The following is a 12,274-nucleotide window of genomic DNA, read 5'->3' as shown; positions in this document are numbered from 1 at the left end:
AGCCATTCCTATTTGTGTGTACTTTATTTGGCACAAGACTGACTACTTTTTGGGCAAGCACAAGGACAGTCATGACAAGAGTGAAAGCACTGCGGCAAGTCTGAGGACTAATTATATATTAACATGTGGCCCGTAGCACCTGAACTCCATACCTTACCTCATATTGGGTCAGTGATCTGGTTTTCCACGAGTAATGGAAAGCCAACCCTTTTCTTAGCAACGACATTGCAATGCCCTTTCTCTTTACACATCCAAAAATATACTGTCATGTTATTTGGTGAAGAAGCTGCTCTGTTTAGCAGTAGCCTTTGCATAGATTTATAGCTTTCTGTGTAAGAAAGGTCTATTCATCACACAGTTCTAAGACACATAAGGTAGGTTAGAGATTTCCAGGTTTGGAAAATGGAGTTCTGACAGTGTTCAGCTCAGCAAAGATCTGTTTTCAACAGTGACATCTGCTCTCAGATGGAAAGCAAAGCAGCTTGCAAAGGAATCTACTGGTTACAGGATACACTTAAACTGGTCTTTAAAACCTGCACAACTATGCATCCTAYGTCATTGTTTTTATTGTTCTTACAAACTGGTTAGAGTGTAGCACCATTTTAAGTTGAGCTTTGCTTAGTTTGTCTGCAGCTGTAGAACCCACACATGTATAAACCCTTTATTCAAGCATGGGTTATCACTGGTACTCTCACAGCAATTTATACAGGGAAACTTTTCCTGGTATAATTCATTAAAAATTAATCAACCCATTTCTGTGCAAATCTCTGTGACATGCRTTCTTTGATGCAGTGAGTGCTGAATAGTCTTTTCTTTATTATGAAATGACACAAGTGGAACTTTCTAATTGGCTGTCAGTGATGTCATACCCCAGTAAATGCACAAGTCGCCTTATTTGCCTTATTATGAACATACTCCATGACAGACCGTGAATTTCTGGAGAGCTCCTGCCCCTCTTTGGAAGTTAACAAATATCACTTTGCTGTGCAGATTATAGTTATGCTTCTGTAAAAGAGTAGAAACTTCCCAGTATGTTTTCCTGTCTTTGTTTATGTATGTGGATATTTTTCCTTCTTTTATTGCACTCTACTGTTACCGAGTCTCCGTCCTTTCCCACAGGGACAATGTGGGACTTATGAGTGAAATACCTTTCAGGGCTCTCTTTTTGGGCTTTCACTGGTTGTGTCAAAATTAACAATAAATGTGGTCACATTCATATCTAACTCATAGTTACCAGATTTCAGGCAGCATGCAGAAGAAACAATAAAGAGATGCAGACAAGAGACATATGGAAACAGTGAGATTTTGTTCTTGTGGTTTTCAACTTATTTATTTATTTGGTTAACAGCTCCTCGTTAGGGCAGAATGATTGCTACATTTCCTACCTCGCCAGGAGGGTCCACTTTCACTGCAGGAGGATGTGCTCTCCATAAAACGTGCTTTGGCAAAAATGGTGCTGCTTACATTTGTTTTTCTCTGTTATTCATATAGACTGCTATGCACTTACTCAGCTGGGATAAGGGGCAAATGTTCTATCTCTGCAAGCTACTATCCAAAATCACATGGCAGGGTGCCACATCCTCCAGCCTTATTCCATGCAACACTGCAAGCCAAGATTACAAACCTATAGCTTCTTTTCCCTCAGCTCCCAACTACTTTCATCCTGTTTCCTAAGCAGGCTCTGAAGGTCTATCCTTCATATTACACCCAGGTTCAGGATCCTCATCCCCCAGACAACTGCAGTCTTGCATCATGGCCAGGACCAACACCAAGCACACCAGAGCCTCTCTTCTATACCCTGATCTCATATGAGCTCTCACCAAATCTTTGTGATCAGTCCAGCTGGTACAGAGGATATTCGGGCAAGACAGTCATTGTGCAGACTTGTTCCACTGCTGGGAAGAGTTCAGGTAGCCATTCCCTAGAGCTATCTGCTGAGGGCCTTACTCTCAGTTTCCGTTCAGCTTTGCATCTGGAACCTCCCTGTGTCATGTCCTTTGCTTTATTTAATAGACCATTTAAAGTATATGAGATAAAAAAAAAGTAMGCAAACCTGGAGAATCCAGCTCTTCAGGTGGTTTGCCTACCAAATGCCTACTGCTACTACCAGCATGTACACAATAACAATTCAGTTGTGCAAACTCCCAGGATCTAGAGGAAAGTTGCAGAATGCAAGCTTGGGCAATTCCAGATGATAGACCTAGAATGGCACTACTTGAGCCAATGGTATTAGAATTAGGAAAGAGATTTTGGTGCTGTTTAGGAGAATTATTGAAAATAATAACTGCAAAACTTGGCTTGAGAGAAGTGTGGGTATCTCAGGCAGGTTTCAGGTAGTTACACCTTTTAGGGTCAGTGTTTGTATAATTCCTTGGAGACATAATCGAGTGAAAGGTTTTTCTTCTTTCTTTCTTTCTTTCTTTCTTTCTTTCTTTCTTTCTTTCTTTCTTTCTTTCTTTCTTTCTTTCTTTCTTTCTTTCTAAGAAAAACAGGAAATGTGTTTCTTTTTTTATTCTCCTTTTCCTCACTTTTTTTTTTTTTTGGTAAGGACTTAATCTTTTTTTAAAAAAAAAAAAAAAAAAAAAGAGAGCAACGTGATTTTATGATGATATAATTGCCCATTTACAGATTGGGCAAGACGAATGGTCTTGCCCAATTACAGATCTTTGATATGGTCCATTATCTTTTCTGTTCGGTGATACACATATCTCATGGTTGTTTAAACATGAAAATGTCTTTACTTTTCAGTTCATGCCTTTACCTTTTCCTTTATCGTTCACTAAAGCAATAATGTGTAATATTTAATTATTTGATTTCCATCTTATGAAAGATAGACAGAGATGAATTAATATAGTGATGTAAACACCAGTTAACTTCCCTAGGATAATTTGATAGGGATTTCATTTTAAAGTATAGGGTAAAATCCTGGCTCAAGTAAAATAACTAACAACGTGTCTCTAAAATTTAGTAGCACCAGAATCTCATTATCCACTTTCCAATGACCAGCAATTTTCTGGTATTTGACTCTGTGGTCATTTGACATCAGTAGTACTGCTTTGTTGTTTTAGTATATGTTAATTCTGAGAGATACATTTACCCAGATGATCAGCCTGTTAAGAAAGCGCTGGAAAGAGGAAAAATCTATCCTAAAAATCTGTCATTAGAGCATCTTAGAAGTGGAGCAAGATCAGCTGCCCAACCAGTCAGACACTGTTTCTACAATTAATAGATAAAAGAAATAATGATACTTCCATGAGGGCCACAAAACGCACTCCCATCACTCCTTGAAATGTGCCTGAAAGCAGTTAAAATTTTAGTCCGTACAAAGCTAGTTGTATGTATTACTGAATATTATGTGCTGACACAATGAACAAAATGTATATTGGTGACAAAAAGAATATTAAGAATATGACATCTTTTATTTAAGAGTGTACTCTTGCTCAGCTACTCTGCCTTCCGACAGAGTTAGGAAATTGTCCTGTAGGGTAATTTAGAAATGTTAATACTTACAGAAACATAAGATATTTTATAAGATACAAAGGAACTATAAAATTGTTTTGCAACACTAGATTTGGTCTATTATACTTGCATTAGGTCACAGATTATCTCAAGAGACCGTGCCTTACCTACCCAATTTTATTGTTAACAAGCTTTCTGAATGTCTAAAAATTTTTGTTGGTTTGTTTTCCAGCTACTGTTTGGCTGTTCTTCCCCAGATCTATTGAAACAGATCTTTTCATGGAATAAAGAGCTGAAAAGTTTGCTTTTACCACCAATCCARTCTATCTGTAGTAGGTTATTAGAAAGAGGAGTGGGTCTTTAAGATGGAGTCCAAGAGAAAGCAGTGGTTCTGAAGTATTGGTCTTCCCAGTGCTACTTGCTATGAATCTTGTTTGTTCAATAAAACTGTGATTGATTACAGTCTTGTTCATTTTGCCCTTGACATAAAGAGGACAAGAATTGGGGCTCAGGATAGGCACCCTCAGAGATAATTCTTTCCTGTCCTTGTGTACAGACAGTAGAGGCCACAATGTTTCATTGTGCCATGACTGTTCTCCTCTCTCTGCTTAGTGTGTACATCCTTTCTCAGTCAGTCAGTGCTCAGTTAATTGGTGTGGGCAGTGGCMGCTCTCACACTTGTTAGCTACAAGATACCAGCTAAAATTTTGTAGTAGAGTTGTTTCTGCATGCATGTGTACACTGGTATACAGCAACGGAAGGTTAGACCAATATAGAACAAAACAAGAACAGTTTAATCCATTAATTATCAAGACGATAAGAAGATGAGACCATTTAGTGCCTATAGACTGGAAATACAAGAGATAAGGCCATTGTCTTGTAAAGAAGCTTCTGACTCTCTTCTATGCTCTGTTTTAAATGGTCAGGCCATATGTCATTGCTGTGAGGCTTGGAATAGCCACTGAAGGCTACTGCACAGATGGATGAATGCATGAGGATTCAGTAATGCATTTAAATACTAGTGAGATAAAAAAAAAAACTCTAGAGATTGCTTATACGTTTTAATACGTTGTTCCAGGTTTTACATGTTAGCAGTCCTCAAGATGGGCTTTTTTGCTATAATATTGTTCTCTTAAACCTGTTGTATTATACTTTTGCTGCATATCTTTATTATGACAGATGGACAACGAAAGATTTTACAGAAGTTTATAAAATTATGATGGGTATAGCCCCCCTTGTCTCAGAGGTTCTCCTAAATACAGTAGGAGCACTGCTCTACCATAAGCCCTGTGAGATACTATGACTATAATCTCCAAGATTTAAGAGAATTCCCAAGCTCTGGGAGTTCTCCCAGAGCAAAAAGATCTGTGTGAGAAGTCTGGGAATGTAGCACACCGGGCATCACTGCCAATGTTTGAGTAGGAGGGGACTGAGAAGGATCTCCTGTGCAGAGGAGGACTGGAATTGTCACATATTAGTTATACTTGTTATAGCCAGATACAAAACTGGTGTGGGCAACACACTACCAGTCAGAACTGCAGCTTGCCAGGGGAGCACTCYGCACCTCAGATCAGAGACATTTAAGGAAGAGTGGTAGCTGCTGGTGTAGGGTACACATGGGGATGCACTTCAGGAGATATGCAACTGCAGACATGGAGGAGAGATGGTTGACAAGACACTGCTGGGGCATGGCTAGGGATGAACTCTTGCAAGAATGTGCTCCAGGCCAAAGGCCTCTGAGCAACTGCAGCCCACATGGGACCCACACTAGGGCACAGATGCCCCTGAGGAATTTTTGCCTAGGGATGACCCCTAATGAGGCAGAGGAAAATCAGGAAGCAGAGAATGGCAGTCTCTACTTAAAGCTCAGTTTAGCATTGTGTCTTTCTCTGAAAGTGACTTCACGTAGTTGTTGCAATGAATCAGTACAGCTCTAGTTCTGCTGTTTAAAATCATGAATCTGCTACTATCACATAAGAAAAGCACCACAATAATGTGGTTTAGCTTGTTGATTCTTCTGAGATTAATTAAAAGGATTTCAGTGTGTCTTGAGATATTTGTGTTTTCATTAGCAGAAAAAAAAAAAAAAAAAAAAAAAAAAAAAGCCTAAACAAAAACAACAAAACCCACAAGTATATAAATCGTAGACACTATCCCTTAAATGGCAAAATTAGGTATTGGTTTTGAAATTCTCCTATGGTTCACAATTCAGGAAAATATCCCTGCTTATAGTACTGGGTGTCAAACATCAGTTTATAGTTAAGCATCTGCTTAAGTGCTTTTTTGGGTTATGTTCAAAATTGAAATGTGTTCAAGCCCCTCATGTATAGTGAAGGCCAGATATAAAATTAGAGGATACATTCAGATTCCAGTCACCTTCTCTTTAATTAGTGAGTACTCAGATCAGAACTTCTGTATGGGACCATCTGGGCAATGACATACATTTTTAATATAGTCATTTATTTTCCTGTTTCATCACAGGATCTCTTGGGTTACAGGTCTGTGCTTTTAAATAGCTGCAAATCAAGGATGACAACGTACATCATTTACTGACTCTAGGAATAGAAATTATCATTGAGGAAATGCTGAATGAAGTGTGTTTACTATTTTGAGTATTACTTGCTCACGCAAATTTGGTTCTCAAATAACAGCAGGTTATTTGAGAACAGGAAAAGGCACTTTTTTTCTAAAATAACAGGATATATTTTTTTTCTAAAAGAATCTAACAATTTATTTATCTATAACAACTATTTTTTCTTGTATCATTTTTATTGCAGGTCTGTGCCTTCAGTGAAAAATACACTAATAGAAATACATTATTATCTATATTTATGGGTGATTTTTTAAATAGTATAAAGGTCCTTTTAAATATCAGTGCTTAAGTTATCTCAGAGATGGACAGAATATATGAATTTAGACAGAATATGTGCCTAAAAGTATATACACTGTAAATTATGACCATTTCAGGATTACAGAGCTGTTGCCAAAGTGAACAGAATCCATAAAGTATTTTAGCTTAGGATAATCTTGCAGATGACAATAAAATTACAGATGTGATGTTATTTATGTTAAGAAATTGAACAAAGATKCAAGTAATTGCCTTAAAGAAAGCAAATTTTATAAAAACAAATGGTTGGGGAGAGGGAATGGAGGGAATTTCTTTCCTAAAAGAAAATGTTGCCTAACAAAAGCAAAAATGGAAAGATGGACTTTAGATTCTGCAAAATGAACAAACACAACCTCTCCTCCCTTTCCAATTACTGGGTGTCGAAATGATCTCATGAAGTTTTAGAGTTCGAGTGAGGAAGTGTCACCAAATTATGGATTGACATCTGCCTTTGTCGGGTTTTTAGAGCTCACACAGAGGACAATGAAGGCACACTACCACACAGGGAAACCTATCACTTGACAGAAAAGAACATTTTCTGACCTGACCAACAGTGCTGGGACTTAAGKGAAGGCTCCCCAGAGTGGATGGTCTAAAACATTGATTCATTAGTCTGTTTAATCTTTGTGGCTGCTAAAAAAAGAGATCCTCCTTGATTTACAGTCTGACAGACTGTCATCTCAAGAGGTCCCTGATCACTGTCCCTCCACCAAACTGATAAAAAGCCCTCACCTATTACCCATGTTGTATAAAATTAGCATAAGGTTCAAGTGGAGGCTGAAAATAAAAAATGACAGAGGGCTAAATCCAGTACAGGGAGAGGTAACTGTCAGGCAGATACTTTTAACTTCCTCTTCTGGGAATATATCTGCACCTGTTCATGATACAGAAATGTCTGAACAGTCCTGAGGGACCAAGAAATGGTAAATCCCAGTGGGTCAAGGCCTGCCTGCTAGGGATTGTCCCCCCAGTTCAAGGGAATAGGACACCTGGGACCATTGGGGCAGATGGTGGGGCATCTGCAGCCTGCGGATGGGCCAGGGGGCCCTGGAGTTGGCACCATTGCAGCATTGCAGGGCTGATGACTCTGAGTTGGGCTGAAATGGTAGCTGGGACTGGGCAGGATTGGGGGAGATCCCAGTGAGCTGGGAACGGACAAGCTCATGACAAGCTCCACCAATACTGTTACATCCTTTGGGTAAGCCTACACTAAAGTTAATGGAGGTCAGCTGGAAGAATGATCAAGCATCCCGAAAATGTGGCGCCATTTATGAGCAAGCTAGGATCTTCAAGGCTTTCATCATCAGCTACCACATATGTCTGGGAGAAAATTTCTTCATGCAAAATGCTATCTTAGATGTCCATAYACCACAACCTTAACATTTCATACATGTGGCTGGTGTGAACCAGGAAAAAAAAAAATTAATTCAATTCTACTCAGGGAAGTCTCCCACCAGGACTGTAGGACCTTTTCTATATCTAAATGCACTCTCTACACTTTATAGTGATGCAGTTGTCGCTTTCTAGGACCATTAGAAAGCTCTAATGAGTAGAGAGATGTCCATATAAGAAGAATTTAGTAAGGCTAATGTACAACCCCTCTAACAGGTTAAAGTTTGTTCATCAGAAAAGAACAGTTAGGCATAAAGTTTCCCAAAGTAGAAAAACGTTAGGATGTTTTCAGACTCCATYGAGGAATCATCCTTGCTGAGACTGCCCCACAATTAAGAAATAAGAAGACAATAATATAAAAGCTCCCTTTCCCAAGGACAGCTTTTCATAAACAATTCTCCCAAATACTGGAAAATCAGCCAAGAAATGAGTGATATATATGCTCAGAAAGATTCAACTCTGTGTGTAACTTTTATAAGTGTCCTCTGTAGATTCAGAGAATGAGGGACCACAGCACTGTAACCACTGTAATTAGATAAATAAATAAATAAAAATATAATCTAAATATCCAGAGTAAATTAACATTCCTCATTTCCTGTTAAACCTTWGTATTTTATTTGCATTTATCTCTGTAACTGTATTTGACTCTCAGGTATTGTAGCCTGTATTAACAGTCACTCTGGGCTTAACATCATTAACTGTTCACTGTCAAGTCCCCACAAATCCCATATTCCCCTTGTCTCTCAGGCTTAAAAAACTCATTTAACAGTAAGGGCTAATTAATTAACTGGATTTTCCTATATTTAATGGAGACTACCCTAAACCGTAGAACCAAACCCCGCTGAAATTTAGTTCACTGTGGCAATCTATAATTATACCCAACTAGATTTAACCACTGCTCTATCTCTTATCTATTATTACAATCATAGTCTGYCTTTTTATTTACTACTATCAACAGTATAAATATGCTCATATTGCATATAGTATAATATGWAGAATATGATTATACTGCATTAAAATATCCTTCGCCAGGAAGAAATTCAGAAACCATGGGCATTAGAATTGATCTTTATTCCAAATGAAGCAATACACAGGATGCAGGAAGWAAAAGAGAAAGACAGATGTATTATTTAATAAACTGGTAAACTCAGGGAAAAAGATCATGATCAACTTTTATATCACATGCACAAAAACTTTCATAGACCTCCAGATGGTTGATTAACTTTTTTTATGCCAGCAAACTGGTTGTCTTCATTTGCATTGTCCTTACTGGCTTCTGTAAAATTTATTTCTGTTCATTGTCTTCTGTTTATAGGTGTTTGAAAAATAAGCCTACCAGCTCAAGAAGGAAGTCAAAAAAGGGTATGACTGATACTTGGTGCAGGGAGTGTTGCAGAAAGGATGACTCAGGCGAATTAGTAGCAAGGCATGAACTGGGYATACAGTACTGCATGGTTGTGAACATCTGCTTCAGGAGCACTGAAGGGTCACAAAAAAMCAGAATCTGCTTCCCCTAAACTCAATGGGAGATATTGCAGTGACATAAACAGAAACTGATTTGGAGTTTCATATAGCTACATCAGAGAAAAAAATAACATTCTTTTAGAGACTTGCACTTTTGTGGTTTTACAGAACTGAAGAAATATTACTTGCTCGTGTTTTTAAATTTTCCCAAGGGGAAAAAAAAAGTCCCAGTCTWTATTCTGTGAAAAAAAATGATTTCTCTTATAAGAGTGAAGAATTTAAATTTGGTCCATGGTTCAAAATGCCCAGATTCTGTAGGTAGGGGTCTACATCACAAGTTGTGGTGCCATGTTGTATGTGTATAAGCTAGCTCCATGAACTGATGGGACTTCACACCACTCTGCAGGACCCTGCAGAGATGCTGATACAGATCTCTGGAGTAATATAGTTGTATAATAAATGATGTGAACCTATTGTACTTGGGATCTACCCTTTGTATCTCTTCACTGACCAACCTTGCTCCTGTAGAAGAACATTATTAGTGGTGTAGCCAGACAGTGCATCTGAAATACAAATACAAATTCAACAGTCTAAAACAAGCTGGTAAATATGGCATGTATTTCTGCCATATTACTTTGTGAGTGCAAGGAAGTTTTTGCACAAGGAAATGAAAATGAAAAAAACTGTCTTCTTGAGCACAATTAAATATTTGAATAYATTAAAGAAAGCTGAACTTAAGACATTCATATATTCCATAGGCTGGTAAGCGGGTTCAGAGAGCATGGTATATTTGACAAAAATAAATGATCAGCAGATTTTAGAATAGCTCATAAGCTAATAAATAAGAAAACTGATACAGACTTAAATTCCAATATGGGATAACTAAAACTATGGAAATGTTAATGAACTGTATTCATCAGAGGTAAAGTCAGCAGGAGAGGAAAACACCAGTACCTGGCTGTGACTTAATTGTGTCTTTGCAAGTGTTTATCTGCTCTATGTCTAATGAATGCAGATTAGGAGTCCAGGACGCAATTAAATATACTATAAACAAAATAGAAGAGCACAAAGGCAAGGAGACAGCATGATAATCTCATACCCTATGGTGTTGTGATTCAAAAAACATCATACCATACATAAGATTACTCCAGGTCTAAAGGGATAATAATGAATGTTCAAAGTGAGCATCAAAGTGTTCTAGTAGTATTGTTAAGAGAGTTTCTCATGCAAGGAGAAATTTTAGGTAGGGAGAAGAAAAGAAGASAAGCATCTTCACAAGCCCAGTATTTCAAAGGCCAAAGTTCCTTCCATTCAACAGAAATTTGGCACTCCTAGCAACATATATTTATTGTTTAAGCTATTTACTTCAAAAGTAGGAAGTGCTCCAAAGAAAGTAAGGATTTCTTGATTGTTGTAGGGGTTTGGTTTGGTTTTGTTTCATTTTCTTTTTCTTTTGGTCTCCATTCTGGGCTTTTCTTTGGGAGCAAATTGTAGTATCACGTCTTAGCAGATTAAGAAGGGTAAGTAAGATGAAAGAAACATGTAAGCACGTTGTAGCTTAAATCAAACTTGAGAAGATCTTTCTTGTAAAGCAATTTTTCCTCCTCACATCTCATTGGAGATGTTAAGGCTATGTTTCATTCGTTCTGATTTTCTCCACATACTTCAGGAATGAGGAGAGCAGAAGGGAAGAGACAAAGGTATTATCTGATCATCAGTACTCTCCTGATCTTGCAGAACAAAGAAGGTCAACTTGCGAAGAATAATGCCAAAATTCCCTCTGCACCTCGAAAAGCACATCCATACGTGCACATGCAGATCAAGTCACATAAGTACAAGATAAGTGGTAATGACCAGCAACAAAAACACGAACCCTTCAAACTCCTCAGTTTGAATAGAGATACTGTCAAATTAATGATGTAAATTTGGTTAATAAAGCAATTTTGCTGATTCTTTTAGAGCCCCATAATCACGACAAGAGCAGTGCACCAGGCAGTGTATTACTCAAGCAGGACAGAGCTACCAACTGCCTGCAATAATTCAATACTCTTGGCAACAGACTTATTGTCACTTTTGATTCTGATTGTTAACAATATCACTGTTTTTAATTCACAAGGAAGAACCATTTGGTGTCTAAAAGGCATTAGCTGTCTAATAAAGCCATTATAATTAGGAGAATCAGCTGTTACTTTTGTTGAGAACTTGCTCAGTATTGACTGCTTTTCTGAATTGCCTCAAGGATACTTGTTTCATGATATGAATTTTATGACCAAGGACCTGGTGTTTTGATATTAGCTAATTTAAATGACATATCCTATTCATACATATGTGCCAGCTGACACTGTAGGCTGAACTGGGGAACCTACAGATAAGACAATGAGTCTTTTTAGCTGAAGCAAAATATTCATTTTTTCACTCTGTAAGAGGTTTGTGTCTGCTTTGGATCAGGTACTGAGGGAGCCCTAAGCTTACACTGATCTATTTGCTACATTTATTGTTACAATAGGTACATAAACCCAGAAAATTGCATCTTCTTTATCATTTTTTCATTCTGAGTTCTTCAGTTTAGGACAGCCTGCAGATATAAAGGCCTATATTCATCCTTCTTCACGTTGGGCACTTAAAAGGCCATCAAGGGAAGAAAAGGGCTTTTTTTTCAGTCCTTGTAAAACCTCTATCATCCTAGAGAGATTAAGATATAAATTTGGAAGTATTTTCTCCATGGAACATAGAGAAAATTGATCATCTCTTTAGCTCCAAATCCTCACTTAGACTTCTGGTTACCTTGTCTATGACATTTCAAAGTGCAGGGCATTCCTCCAGTCATATTTTAAAGATAAAAGAACAATTTCTGTAATAATGAGATGATTTTCTTGGTTTTATTTAGGAAGGTCTATTAGGTGAAATTCTTTCTGTATCTATCTTTAAGCATGTATATCTTTGGGTTGATCTTGGTCTGTTCTTTTAGTTGATGGTTGCTTCTCCAAGAACAGTAACCTTACTTGCTTTGTAACAGTTGCATTTACACTAATGTGTAATATTATTCTAAAATCAAATTTAAGGCCAAACTTG

Source organism: Nothoprocta perdicaria, unplaced genomic scaffold (assembly GCF_003342845.1).
Source record: "Nothoprocta perdicaria isolate Ctin4 unplaced genomic scaffold, notPer1 scaffold_299, whole genome shotgun sequence".
NCBI lineage: Eukaryota > Metazoa > Chordata > Aves > Tinamiformes > Tinamidae > Nothoprocta > Nothoprocta perdicaria.
The sequence above is the reverse complement of the archived record's forward strand: the minus strand, read 5'-3'. Positions refer to the sequence as shown.